This window comes from Amblyomma maculatum, chromosome 11 (genome assembly GCF_055883805.1).
Source record: "Amblyomma maculatum isolate TAMU_Amacu chromosome 11, ASM5588380v1, whole genome shotgun sequence".
In the NCBI taxonomy this organism is placed as follows: domain Eukaryota; kingdom Metazoa; phylum Arthropoda; class Arachnida; order Ixodida; family Ixodidae; genus Amblyomma; species Amblyomma maculatum.
Genome location: NC_139354.1, coordinates 147,962,241 through 147,975,869, shown reverse-complemented (window position 1 = coordinate 147,975,869; position 13,629 = coordinate 147,962,241).

Sequence of the window (13,629 nt, the reverse complement as noted above, 5' to 3'; positions counted from 1 at the left end):
AGAGAGCACGTTGTTGGGCGAGTCGGTCGTACATACTTAAACAAAGAAATTGCGCTAAAAAATACACGGAGAAGAGGACATAAACAGGCGAAAGTATTTTTTTAATAGCCAAAACATTGGGCATGGCAGGTCGCAGACACTATGGAGCTTATCAAAGTAGGTACTTTACAGCTTGACGGAGAAACACAAAAGAAAGGGCCCAATCCATGAGAAACGTAATTTAAGATAAGAGAGAACGTTGTTGGGCGAGTCGGTCGTACATACTTAAACAAAGAAATTGCGCTAAAAAAGACACGGAGGAGAAGAGGACAGGAACAGGCGCAATTCTTTTTTTTTTAATAGCCAAAAAATTGGGCACCGCAGGTCGCAGACACAATGGAGCTTATCAAAGTAGGTACTTTACAGCTTGACGGAGAAACAGAAAAGAAAGGGCCCACTCCAGAAGAAACGTAATTTAAGATAAGAGAGAACGTTGTTGGGCGAGTCGGTCATACATACTTAAACAAAGAAATTGCGCTAAAAAAGACACGGGGGAGACGAGGACATGAACAGGCGCAATTCTTTTTTTTATAGCCAAACAAAATTGGGCACGGCAGGTCGCAGATACAATGGAGCTTATCAAAGTAGGTACTTTACAGCTTGACGGCGAAACACAAAAGAAAGGGCCCACTCCAGAAGAAACGTAATTTAAGAGAGCACATTGTTGGGCGAGTCGGTCGTACATACTTAAACAAAGAAATTGCGCTAAAAAAGACACGGAGGAGAAGAGGACATGAACAGGCGCAATTCTTTTTTTTAATAGCCACTAAATTGGGCACAGCAGGTAGCAGACACAATGGATATTATCAAAGTAGGTACTTTACAGCTTGACAGAGAAACAGAAAAGAAAGGGCCCACTCCAGAAGAAACGTAATTTAAGAGAGCACGTTGTTGAGTGAGTCGGTCGTACATGCATATGTAAACAAAGAAATTGCGCTAAAAAAGACACGGAGAAGAGGACATAAACAGGCGAAAGTCTTTTTTTTTTAATAGCCAAAAAATTGGGCACGGCAGGTCGCAGACACAATGTAGCTTATCAAAGTAGGTAATTTGCAGCTTGACGGAGAAACAGAAAAGAAAGGCCCACTCCAGAAGAAACGTAATTTAAGAGAGCACGTTGTTGGGCGAGTCGGTCGTGCATACTTAAACAAAGAAATTGCGCTAAAAACGACATAGAGGAGAAGATGACATGAACAGGCGAAAGTATTTTTTTTTAATAGTCAAAAAATTGGGCATGGCAGGTCGCAGACACTATGGAGCTTATCAAAGTAGGTACTTTACAGCTTGACGGAGAAACACAAAAGAAAGGGCCCAATCCAGAAGAAACGTAATTTAAGAGAGCACGTTTTTGGGCGAGTCGGTCGTACAAACAAAGAAATTGCGGTAAAAAAGACACGGAGAAGAGGACATAAACAGGCGAAAGTATTTTTTTTAATAGCCAAAAAATTGGGCACGGCAGGTCGCAGACACAATGGAGCTTATCAAAGTAGGTACTTTACAGCTTGACGGAGAAACAGAAAAGAAAGGCCCACTCCAGAAGAAACGTAATTTAAGAGAGCACGTTGTTGGGCGAGTCGGTCGTACATACTTAAACAAAGAAATTGCGCTAAAAAAGACACGGAGAAGAGGACATAAACAGGCGAAAGAATTTTTTTTTTAATAGCCAATAAATTGGGCAGGGCAGGTCGCAGACACAATGAAGCTTATCAAAGTAGGTACTTTACAGCTTGACAGAGAAACAGAAAAGAAAGGGCCCACTCCAGAAGAAACGTAATTTAAGAGAGCACGTTGTTGGGTGAGTCGGTCGTACATGCATACGTAAACAAAGAAATTGCGCTAAAAACGACACAGAGGAGAAGATGACATGAACAAGAGCAATTCTTTTTTTTAATAGCCAAAAAATTGGGCAGGGCAGGTCGCAGACACTATGGAGCTTATCAAAGTAGGTACTTTACAGCTTGACGGAGAAACACAAAAGAAAGGTCCCAATCCAGGAGAAACGTAACTTAAGAGAGCACGTTGTTGGGCGAGTCGGTCGTACATACTTAAACAAAGAAATTGCGCTAAAAAATACACGGAGAAGAGGACATAAACAGGCGAAAGTATTTTTTTAATAGCCAAAACATTGGGCATGGCAGGTCGCAGACACTATGGAGCTTATCAAAGTAGGTACTTTACAGCTTGACGGAGAAACACAAAAGAAAGGGCCCAATCCATGAGAAACGTAATTTAAGATAAGAGAGAACGTTGTTGGGCGAGTCGGTCGTACATACTTAAACAAAGAAATTGCGCTAAAAAAGACACGGAGGAGAAGAGGACAGGAACAGGCGCAATTCTTTTTTTTTTAATAGCCAAAAAATTGGGCACCGCAGGTCGCAGACACAATGGAGCTTATCAAAGTAGGTACTTTACAGCTTGACGGAGAAACAGAAAAGAAAGGGCCCACTCCAGAAGAAACCTAATTTAAGATAAGAGAGAACATTGTTGGGCGAGTCGGTCATACATACTTAAACAAAGAAATTGCGCTAAAAAAGACACGGGGGAGACGAGGACATGAACAGGCGCAATTCTTTTTTTTATAGCCAAACAAAATTGGGCACGGCAGGTCGCAGATACAATGGAGCTTATCAAAGTAGGTACTTTACAGCTTGACGGCGAAACACAAAAGAAAGGGCCCACTCCAGAAGAAACGTAATTTAAGAGAGCACATTGTTGGGCGAGTCGGTCGTACATACTTAAACAAAGAAATTGCGCTAAAAAAGACACGGAGGAGAAGAGGACATGAACAGGCGCAATTCTTTTTTTTAATAGCCACTAAATTGGGCACAGCAGGTAGCAGACACAATGGATATTATCAAAGTAGGTACTTTACAGCTTGACGGAGAAACAGAAAAGAAAGGGCCCACTCCAGAAGAAACGTAATTTAAGAGAGCACATTGTTGAGTGAGTCGGTCGTACATGCATATGTAAACAAAGAAATTGCGCTAAAAAAGACACGGAGAAGAGGACATAAACAGGCGAAAGTCTTTTTTTTTTAATAGCCAAAAAATTGGGCACGGCAGGTCGCAGACACAATGTAGCTTATCAAAGTAGGTAATTTGCAGCTTGACGGAGAAACAGAAAAGAAAGGCCCACTCCAGAAGAAACGTAATTTAAGAGAGCACGTTGTTGGGCGAGTCGGTCGTGCATACTTAAACAAAGAAATTGCGCTAAAAACGACACAGAGGAGAAGATGACATGAACAGGCGAAAGTATTTTTTTTTAATAGTCAAAAAATTGGGCATGGCAGGTCGCAGACACTATGGAGCTTATCAAAGTAGGTACTTTACAGCTTGACGGAGAAACACAAAAGAAAGGGCCCAATCCAGAAGAAACGTAATTTAAGAGAGCACGTTTTTGGGCGAGTCGGTCGTACAAACAAAGAAATTGCGGTAAAAAAGACACGGAGAAGAGGACATAAACAGGCGAAAGTATTTTTTTTAATAGCCAAAAAATTGGGCACGGCAGGTCGCAGACACAATCGAGCTTATCAAAGTAGGTACTTTACAGCTTGACGGAGAAACAGAAAAGAAAGGCCCACTCCAGAAGAAACGTAATTTAAGAGAGCACGTTGTTGGGCGAGTCGGTCGTACATACTTAAACAAAGAAATTGCGCTAAAAAAGACACGGAGAAGAGGACATAAACAGGCGAAAGAATTTTTTTTTAATAGCCAATAAATTGGGCAGGGCAGGTCGCAGACACAATGGAGCTTATCAAAGTAGGTACTTTACAGCTTGACGGAGAAACACAAAAGAAAGGGCCCAATCCAGAAGAAACGTAATTTAAGATAAGAGAGAACATTGTTGGGCGAGTCGGTCATACATACTTAAACAAAGAAATTGCGCTAAAAAAGACACGGGGGAGACGAGGACATGAACAGGCGCAATTCTTTTTTTTATAGCCAAACAAAATTGGGCACAGCAGGTCGCAGATACAATGGAGCTTATCAAAGTAGGTACTTTACAGCTTGACGGAGAAACACAAAAGAAAGGGCCACTCCAGAAGAAACGTAATTTAAGAGAGCACGTTGTTGGGCGAGTCGGTCGTGCATACTTAAACAAAGAAATTGCGCTAAAAACGACACAGAGAAGAAGATGACATGAACAGGCGAAAGTATTTTTTTTTAATAGTCAAAAAATTGGGCATGGCAGGTCGCAGACACTATGGAGCTTATCAAAGTAGGTACCTTACAGCTTGACGGAAAAACACAAAAGAAAGGCCCACTCCAGAAGAAACGTAATTTAAGAGAGCACGTTGTTGGGCGAGTCGGTCGTGCATACTTAAAGAAATTGCGCTAAAAACGACACAGAGGAGAAGATGACATGAACAGGCGAAAGTATTTTTTTTAATAGTCAAAAAATTGGGCATGGCAGGTCGCAGACACTATGGAGCTTATCAAAGTAGGTACTTTACAGCTTGACGGAAAAACACAAAAGAAAGGCCCACTCCAGAAGAAACGTAATTTAAGAGAGCACGTTGTTGGGCGAGTCGGTCGTGCATACTTAAACAAAGAAATTGCGCTAAAAACGACACAGAGGAGAAGAGGACATAAACAGGCGAAAGTCTTTTTTTTTAATAGCCGAAAAATTGGGCACGGCAGGTCGCAGACACAATGTAGCTTATCAAAGTAGGTAATTTACAGCTTGACGGAGAAACAGAAAAGAAAGGCCCACTCCAGAAGAAACGTAATTTAAGAGAGCACGTTGTTGGGCGAGTCGGTCGTGCATACTTAAAGAAATTGCGCTAAAAACGACACAGAGGAGAAGATGACATGAACAGGCGAAAGTATTTTTTTTTAATAGTCAAAAAATTGGGCATGGCAGGTCGCAGACGCTATGGAGCTTATCAAAGTAGGTACTTTACAGCTTGACAGAGAAACACAATAGAAAGGCCCACTCCAGAAGAAACGTAATTTAAGAGAGCACGTTGTTGGGCGAGTCGGTCGTGCATACTTAAACAAAGAAATTGCGCTAAAAACGACACAGAGGAGAAGAGGACATAAACAGGCGAAAGTCTTTTTTTTTAATAGCCGAAAAATTGGGCACGGCAGGTCGCAGACACAATGGAGCTTATCAAAGTAGGTACTTTACAGCTTGACGGAGAAACAGAAAAGAAAGGCCCACTCCAGAAGAAACGTAATTTAAGAGAGCACGTTGTTGGGGGAGTCGGTCGTGCATACTTAAAGAAATTGCGCTAAAAACGACACAGAGGAGAAGATGACATGAACAGGCGAAAGTATTTTTTTTTAATAGTCAAAAAATTGGGCATGGCAGGTCGCAGACACTATGGAGCTTATCAAAGTAGGTACTTTACAGCTTGACGGAGAAACACAATAGAAAGGCCCACTGCAGAAGAAACGTAATTTAAGAGAGCACGTTGTTGGGCGAGTCGGTCGTGCATACTTAAAGAAATTGCGCTAAAAACGACACAGAGGAGAAGATGACATGAACAGGCGAAAGTATTTTTTTTTAATAGTCAAAAAATTGGGCATGGCAGGTCGCAGACACTATGGAGCTTATCAAAGTAGGTACTTTACAGCTTGACGGAGAAACACAATAGAAAGGCCCACTCCAGAAGAAACGTAATTTAAGAGAGCACGTTGTTGGGCGAGTCGGTCGTGCATACTTAAACAAAGAAATTGCGCTAAAAACGACACAGAGGAGAAGAGGACATAAACAGGCGAAAGTCTTTTTTTTTAATAGCCGAAAAATTGGGCACGGCAGGTCGCAGACACAATGTAGCTTATCAAAGTAGGTAATTTACAGCTTGACGGAGAAACAGAAAAGAAAGGCCCACTCCAGAAGAAACGTAATTTAAGAGAGCACGTTGTTGGGGGAGTCGGTCGTGCATACTTAAAGAAATTGCGCTAAAAACGACACAGAGGAGAAGATGACATGAACAGGCGAAAGTATTTTTTTTTAATAGTCAAAAAATTGGGCATGGCAGGTCGCAGACACTATGGAGCTTATCAAAGTAGGTACTTTACAGCTTGACGGAGAAACACAATAGAAAGGCCCACTCCAGAAGAAACGTAATTTAAGAGAGCACGTTGTTGGGCGAGTCGGTCGTGCATACTTAAAGAAATTGCGCTAAAAACGACACAGAGGAGAAGATGACATGAACAGGCGAAAGTATTTTTTTTTAATAGTCAAAAAATTGGGCATCGCAGGTCGCAGACACTATGGAGCTTATCAAAGTAGGTACTTTACAGCTTGACGGAGAAACACAATAGAAAGGCCCACTCCAGAAGAAACGTAATTTAAGAGAGCACGTTGTTGGGCGAGTCGGTCGTGCATACTTAAACAAAGAAATTGCGCTAAAAACGACACAGAGGAGAAGAGGACATAAACAGGCGAAAGTCTTTTTTTTTAATAGCCGAAAAATTGGGCACGGCAGGTCGCAGACACAATGTAGCTTATCAAAGTAGGTAATTTACAGCTTGACGGAGAAACAGAAAAGAAAGGCCCACTCCAGAAGAAACGTAATTTAAGAGAGCACGTTGTTGGGCGAGTCGGTCGTGCATACTTAAACAAAGAAATTGCGCTAAAAAAGACAGGGAGAAGAGGACATAAACAGGCGAAAGTATTTTTTTTTAATAGCCAAAAAATTGGGCACGGCAGGTCGCAGACACTATGGAGCTTATCAAAGTAGGTACTTTACAGCTTGACGGAGAAACACAAAAGAAAGGCACAATCCAGAATAAACGTAATTTAAGAGAGCACGTTGTTGGGCTAGTCGGTCGTACATACCTAAAGAAATTGCGCTAAAAAAGACACGGAGGAGAAGGGTACAGGAACAGGCGCAATTCTTTTTTTTTAATAGCCAAAAAATTGGGCACGGCAGGTCGCAGACACAATGGAGCTTATCAAAGTAGGTACTTTACAGCTTGACGGAGAAACGGAAAAGAAAGGGCCCACTCCAGAACAAACGTAATTTAAGAGAGCAAGTTGTTGGGCGAGTCGGTCGTACATATATATACTTAAACAAAGGAATTGCGCTAAAAAAGACACGGGGGAGAAGAGGACAGGAACAGGCGCAATTCTTTTTTTTTTAATAGCCAAAAAATTGGGCACCGCAGGTCGCAGACACAATGGAGCTTATCAAAGTAGGTACTTTACAGCTTGACGGAGAAACAGAAAAGAAAGGGCCCACTCCAGAAGAAACGTAATTTAAGATAAGAGAGAACGTTGTTGGGCGAGTCGGTCATACATACTTAAACAAAGAAATTGCGCTAAAAAAGACACGGGGGAGACGAGGACATGAACAGGCGCAATTCTTTTTTTTATAGCCAAACAAAATTGGGCACGGCAGGTCGCAGATACAATGGAGCTTATCAAAGTAGGTACTTTACAGCTTGACGGCGAAACACAAAAGAAAGGGCCCACTCCAGAAGAAACGTAATTTAAGAGAGCACATTGTTGGGCGAGTCGGTCGTACATACTTAAACAAAGAAATTGCGCTAAAAAAGACACGGAGGAGAAGAGGACATGAACAGGCGCAATTCTTTTTTTTAATAGCCACTAAATTGGGCACAGCAGGTAGCAGACACAATGGATATTATCAAAGTAGGTACTTTACAGCTTGACAGAGAAACAGAAAAGAAAGGGCCCACTCCAGAAGAAACGTAATTTAAGAGAGCACGTTGTTGAGTGAGTCGGTCGTACATGCATATGTAAACAAAGAAATTGCGCTAAAAAAGACACGGAGAAGAGGACATAAACAGGCGAAAGTCTTTTTTTTTTAATAGCCAAAAAATTGGGCACGGCAGGTCGCAGACACAATGTAGCTTATCAAAGTAGGTAATTTGCAGCTTGACGGAGAAACAGAAAAGAAAGGCCCACTCCAGAAGAAACGTAATTTAAGAGAGCACGTTGTTGGGCGAGTCGGTCGTGCATACTTAAACAAAGAAATTGCGCTAAAAACGACATAGAGGAGAAGATGACATGAACAGGCGAAAGTATTTTTTTTTAATAGTCAAAAAATTGGGCATGGCAGGTCGCAGACACTATGGAGCTTATCAAAGTAGGTACTTTACAGCTTGACGGAGAAACACAAAAGAAAGGGCCCAATCCAGAAGAAACGTAATTTAAGAGAGCACGTTTTTGGGCGAGTCGGTCGTACAAACAAAGAAATTGCGGTAAAAAAGACACGGAGAAGAGGACATAAACAGGCGAAAGTATTTTTTTTAATAGCCAAAAAATTGGGCACGGCAGGTCGCAGACACAATGGAGCTTATCAAAGTAGGTACTTTACAGCTTGACGGAGAAACAGAAAAGAAAGGCCCACTCCAGAAGAAACGTAATTTAAGAGAGCACGTTGTTGGGCGAGTCGGTCGTACATACTTAAACAAAGAAATTGCGCTAAAAAAGACACGGAGAAGAGGACATAAACAGGCGAAAGAATTTTTTTTTTAATAGCCAATAAATTGGGCAGGGCAGGTCGCAGACACAATGAAGCTTATCAAAGTAGGTACTTTACAGCTTGACAGAGAAACAGAAAAGAAAGGGCCCACTCCAGAAGAAACGTAATTTAAGAGAGCACGTTGTTGGGTGAGTCGGTCGTACATGCATACGTAAACAAAGAAATTGCGCTAAAAACGACACAGAGGAGAAGATGACATGAACAAGAGCAATTCTTTTTTTTAATAGCCAAAAAATTGGGCAGGGCAGGTCGCAGACACTATGGAGCTTATCAAAGTAGGTACTTTACAGCTTGACGGAGAAACACAAAAGAAAGGTCCCAATCCAGGAGAAACGTAACTTAAGAGAGCACGTTGTTGGGCGAGTCGGTCGTACATACTTAAACAAAGAAATTGCGCTAAAAAATACACGGAGAAGAGGACATAAACAGGCGAAAGTATTTTTTTAATAGCCAAAACATTGGGCATGGCAGGTCGCAGACACTATGGAGCTTATCAAAGTAGGTACTTTACAGCTTGACGGAGAAACACAAAAGAAAGGGCCCAATCCATGAGAAACGTAATTTAAGATAAGAGAGAACGTTGTTGGGCGAGTCGGTCGTACATACTTAAACAAAGAAATTGCGCTAAAAAAGACACGGAGGAGAAGAGGACAGGAACAGGCGCAATTCTTTTTTTTTTAATAGCCAAAAAATTGGGCACCGCAGGTCGCAGACACAATGGAGCTTATCAAAGTAGGTACTTTACAGCTTGACGGAGAAACAGAAAAGAAAGGGCCCACTCCAGAAGAAACCTAATTTAAGATAAGAGAGAACGTTGTTGGGCGAGTCGGTCATACATACTTAAACAAAGAAATTGCGCTAAAAAAGACACGGGGGAGACGAGGACATGAACAGGCGCAATTCTTTTTTTTATAGCCAAACAAAATTGGGCACGGCAGGTCGCAGATACAATGGAGCTTATCAAAGTAGGTACTTTACAGCTTGACGGCGAAACACAAAAGAAAGGGCCCACTCCAGAAGAAACGTAATTTAAGAGAGCACATTGTTGGGCGAGTCGGTCGTACATACTTAAACAAAGAAATTGCGCTAAAAAAGACACGGAGGAGAAGAGGACATGAACAGGCGCAATTCTTTTTTTTAATAGCCACTAAATTGGGCACAGCAGGTAGCAGACACAATGGATATTATCAAAGTAGGTACTTTACAGCTTGACGGAGAAACAGAAAAGAAAGGGCCCACTCCAGAAGAAACGTAATTTAAGAGAGCACATTGTTGAGTGAGTCGGTCGTACATGCATATGTAAACAAAGAAATTGCGCTAAAAAAGACACGGAGAAGAGGACATAAACAGGCGAAAGTCTTTTTTTTTTAATAGCCAAAAAATTGGGCACGGCAGGTCGCAGACACAATGTAGCTTATCAAAGTAGGTAATTTGCAGCTTGACGGAGAAACAGAAAAGAAAGGCCCACTCCAGAAGAAACGTAATTTAAGAGAGCACGTTGTTGGGCGAGTCGGTCGTGCATACTTAAACAAAGAAATTGCGCTAAAAACGACACAGAGGAGAAGATGACATGAACAGGCGAAAGTATTTTTTTTTAATAGTCAAAAAATTGGGCATGGCAGGTCGCAGACACTATGGAGCTTATCAAAGTAGGTACTTTACAGCTTGACGGAGAAACACAAAAGAAAGGGCCCAATCCAGAAGAAACGTAATTTAAGAGAGCACGTTTTTGGGCGAGTCGGTCGTACAAACAAAGAAATTGCGGTAAAAAAGACACGGAGAAGAGGACATAAACAGGCGAAAGTATTTTTTTTAATAGCCAAAAAATTGGGCACGGCAGGTCGCAGACACAATCGAGCTTATCAAAGTAGGTACTTTACAGCTTGACGGAGAAACAGAAAAGAAAGGCCCACTCCAGAAGAAACGTAATTTAAGAGAGCACGTTGTTGGGCGAGTCGGTCGTACATACTTAAACAAAGAAATTGCGCTAAAAAAGACACGGAGAAGAGGACATAAACAGGCGAAAGAATTTTTTTTTTAATAGCCAATAAATTGGGCAGGGCAGGTCGCAGACACAATGGAGCTTATCAAAGTAGGTACTTTACAGCTTGACGGAGAAACACAAAAGAAAGGGCCCAATCCAGAAGAAACGTAATTTAAGATAAGAGAGAACATTGTTGGGCGAGTCGGTCATACATACTTAAACAAAGAAATTGCGCTAAAAAAGACACGGGGGAGACGAGGACATGAACAGGCGCAATTCTTTTTTTTATAGCCAAACAAAATTGGGCACAGCAGGTCGCAGATACAATGGAGCTTATCAAAGTAGGTACTTTACAGCTTGACGGAGAAACACAAAAGAAAGGGCCACTCCAGAAGAAACGTAATTTAAGAGAGCACGTTGTTGGGCGAGTCGGTCGTGCATACTTAAACAAAGAAATTGCGCTAAAAACGACACAGAGAAGAAGATGACATGAACAGGCGAAAGTATTTTTTTTTAATAGTCAAAAAATTGGGCATGGCAGGTCGCAGACACTATGGAGCTTATCAAAGTAGGTACCTTACAGCTTGACGGAAAAACACAAAAGAAAGGCCCACTCCAGAAGAAACGTAATTTAAGAGAGCACGTTGTTGGGCGAGTCGGTCGTGCATACTTAAAGAAATTGCGCTAAAAACGACACAGAGGAGAAGATGACATGAACAGGCGAAAGTATTTTTTTTAATAGTCAAAAAATTGGGCATGGCAGGTCGCAGACACTATGGAGCTTATCAAAGTAGGTACTTTACAGCTTGACGGAAAAACACAAAAGAAAGGCCCACTCCAGAAGAAACGTAATTTAAGAGAGCACGTTGTTGGGCGAGTCGGTCGTGCATACTTAAACAAAGAAATTGCGCTAAAAACGACACAGAGGAGAAGAGGACATAAACAGGCGAAAGTCTTTTTTTTTAATAGCCGAAAAATTGGGCACGGCAGGTCGCAGACACAATGTAGCTTATCAAAGTAGGTAATTTACAGCTTGACGGAGAAACAGAAAAGAAAGGCCCACTCCAGAAGAAACGTAATTTAAGAGAGCACGTTGTTGGGCGAGTCGGTCGTGCATACTTAAAGAAATTGCGCTAAAAACGACACAGAGGAGAAGATGACATGAACAGGCGAAAGTATTTTTTTTTAATAGTCAAAAAATTGGGCATGGCAGGTCGCAGACGCTATGGAGCTTATCAAAGTAGGTACTTTACAGCTTGACGGAGAAACACAATAGAAAGGCCCACTCCAGAAGAAACGTAATTTAAGAGAGCACGTTGTTGGGCGAGTCGGTCGTGCATACTTAAACAAAGAAATTGCGCTAAAAACGACACAGAGGAGAAGAGGACATAAACAGGCGAAAGTCTTTTTTTTTAATAGCCGAAAAATTGGGCACGGCAGGTCGCAGACACAATGGAGCTTATCAAAGTAGGTACTTTACAGCTTGACGGAGAAACAGAAAAGAAAGGCCCACTCCAGAAGAAACGTAATTTAAGAGAGCACGTTGTTGGGGGAGTCGGTCGTGCATACTTAAAGAAATTGCGCTAAAAACGACACAGAGGAGAAGATGACATGAACAGGCGAAAGTATTTTTTTTTAATAGTCAAAAAATTGGGCATGGCAGGTCGCAGACACTATGGAGCTTATCAAAGTAGGTACTTTACAGCTTGACGGAGAAACACAATAGAAAGGCCCACTCCAGAAGAAACGTAATTTAAGAGAGCACGTTGTTGGGCGAGTCGGTCGTGCATACTTAAAGAAATTGCGCTAAAAACGACACAGAGGAGAAGATGACATGAACAGGCGAAAGTATTTTTTTTTAATAGTCAAAAAATTGGGCATGGCAGGTCGCAGACACTATGGAGCTTATCAAAGTAGGTACTTTACAGCTTGACGGAGAAACACAATAGAAAGGCCCACTCCAGAAGAAACGTAATTTAAGAGAGCACGTTGTTGGGCGAGTCGGTCGTGCATACTTAAACAAAGAAATTGCGCTAAAAACGACACAGAGGAGAAGAGGACATAAACAGGCGAAAGTCTTTTTTTTTAATAGCCGAAAAATTGGGCACGGCAGGTCGCAGACACAATGTAGCTTATCAAAGTAGGTAATTTACAGCTTGACGGAGAAACAGAAAAGAAAGGCCCACTCCAGAAGAAACGTAATTTAAGAGAGCACGTTGTTGGGGGAGTCGGTCGTGCATACTTAAAGAAATTGCGCTAAAAACGACACAGAGGAGAAGATGACATGAACAGGCGAAAGTATTTTTTTTTAATAGTCAAAAAATTGGGCATGGCAGGTCGCAGACACTATGGAGCTTATCAAAGTAGGTACTTTACAGCTTGACGGAGAAACACAATAGAAAGGCCCACTCCAGAAGAAACGTAATTTAAGAGAGCACGTTGTTGGGCGAGTCGGTCGTGCATACTTAAAGAAATTGCGCTAAAAACGACACAGAGGAGAAGATGACATGAACAGGCGAAAGTATTTTTTTTTAATAGTCAAAAAATTGGGCATCGCAGGTCGCAGACACTATGGAGCTTATCAAAGTAGGTACTTTACAGCTTGACGGAGAAACACAATAGAAAGGCCCACTCCAGAAGAAACGTAATTTAAGAGAGCACGTTGTTGGGCGAGTCGGTCGTGCATACTTAAACAAAGAAATTGCGCTAAAAACGACACAGAGGAGAAGAGGACATAAACAGGCGAAAGTCTTTTTTTTAATAGCCGAAAAATTGGGCACGGCAGGTCGCAGACACAATGTAGCTTATCAAAGTAGGTAATTTACAGCTTGACGGAGAAACAGAAAAGAAAGGCCCACTCCAGAAGAAACGTAATTTAAGAGAGCACGTTGTTGGGCGAGTCGGTCGTGCATACTTAAACAAAAAAATTGCGCTAAAAAAGACAGGGAGAAGAGGACATAAACAGGCGAAAGTATTTTTTTTTAATAGCCAAAAAATTGGGCACGGCAGGTCGCAGACACTATGGAGCTTATCAAAGTAGGTACTTTACAGCTTGACGGAGAAACACAAAAGAAAGGCACAATCCAGAATAAACGTAATTTAAGAGAGCACGTTGTTGGGCTAGTCGGTCGTACATACTTAAAGA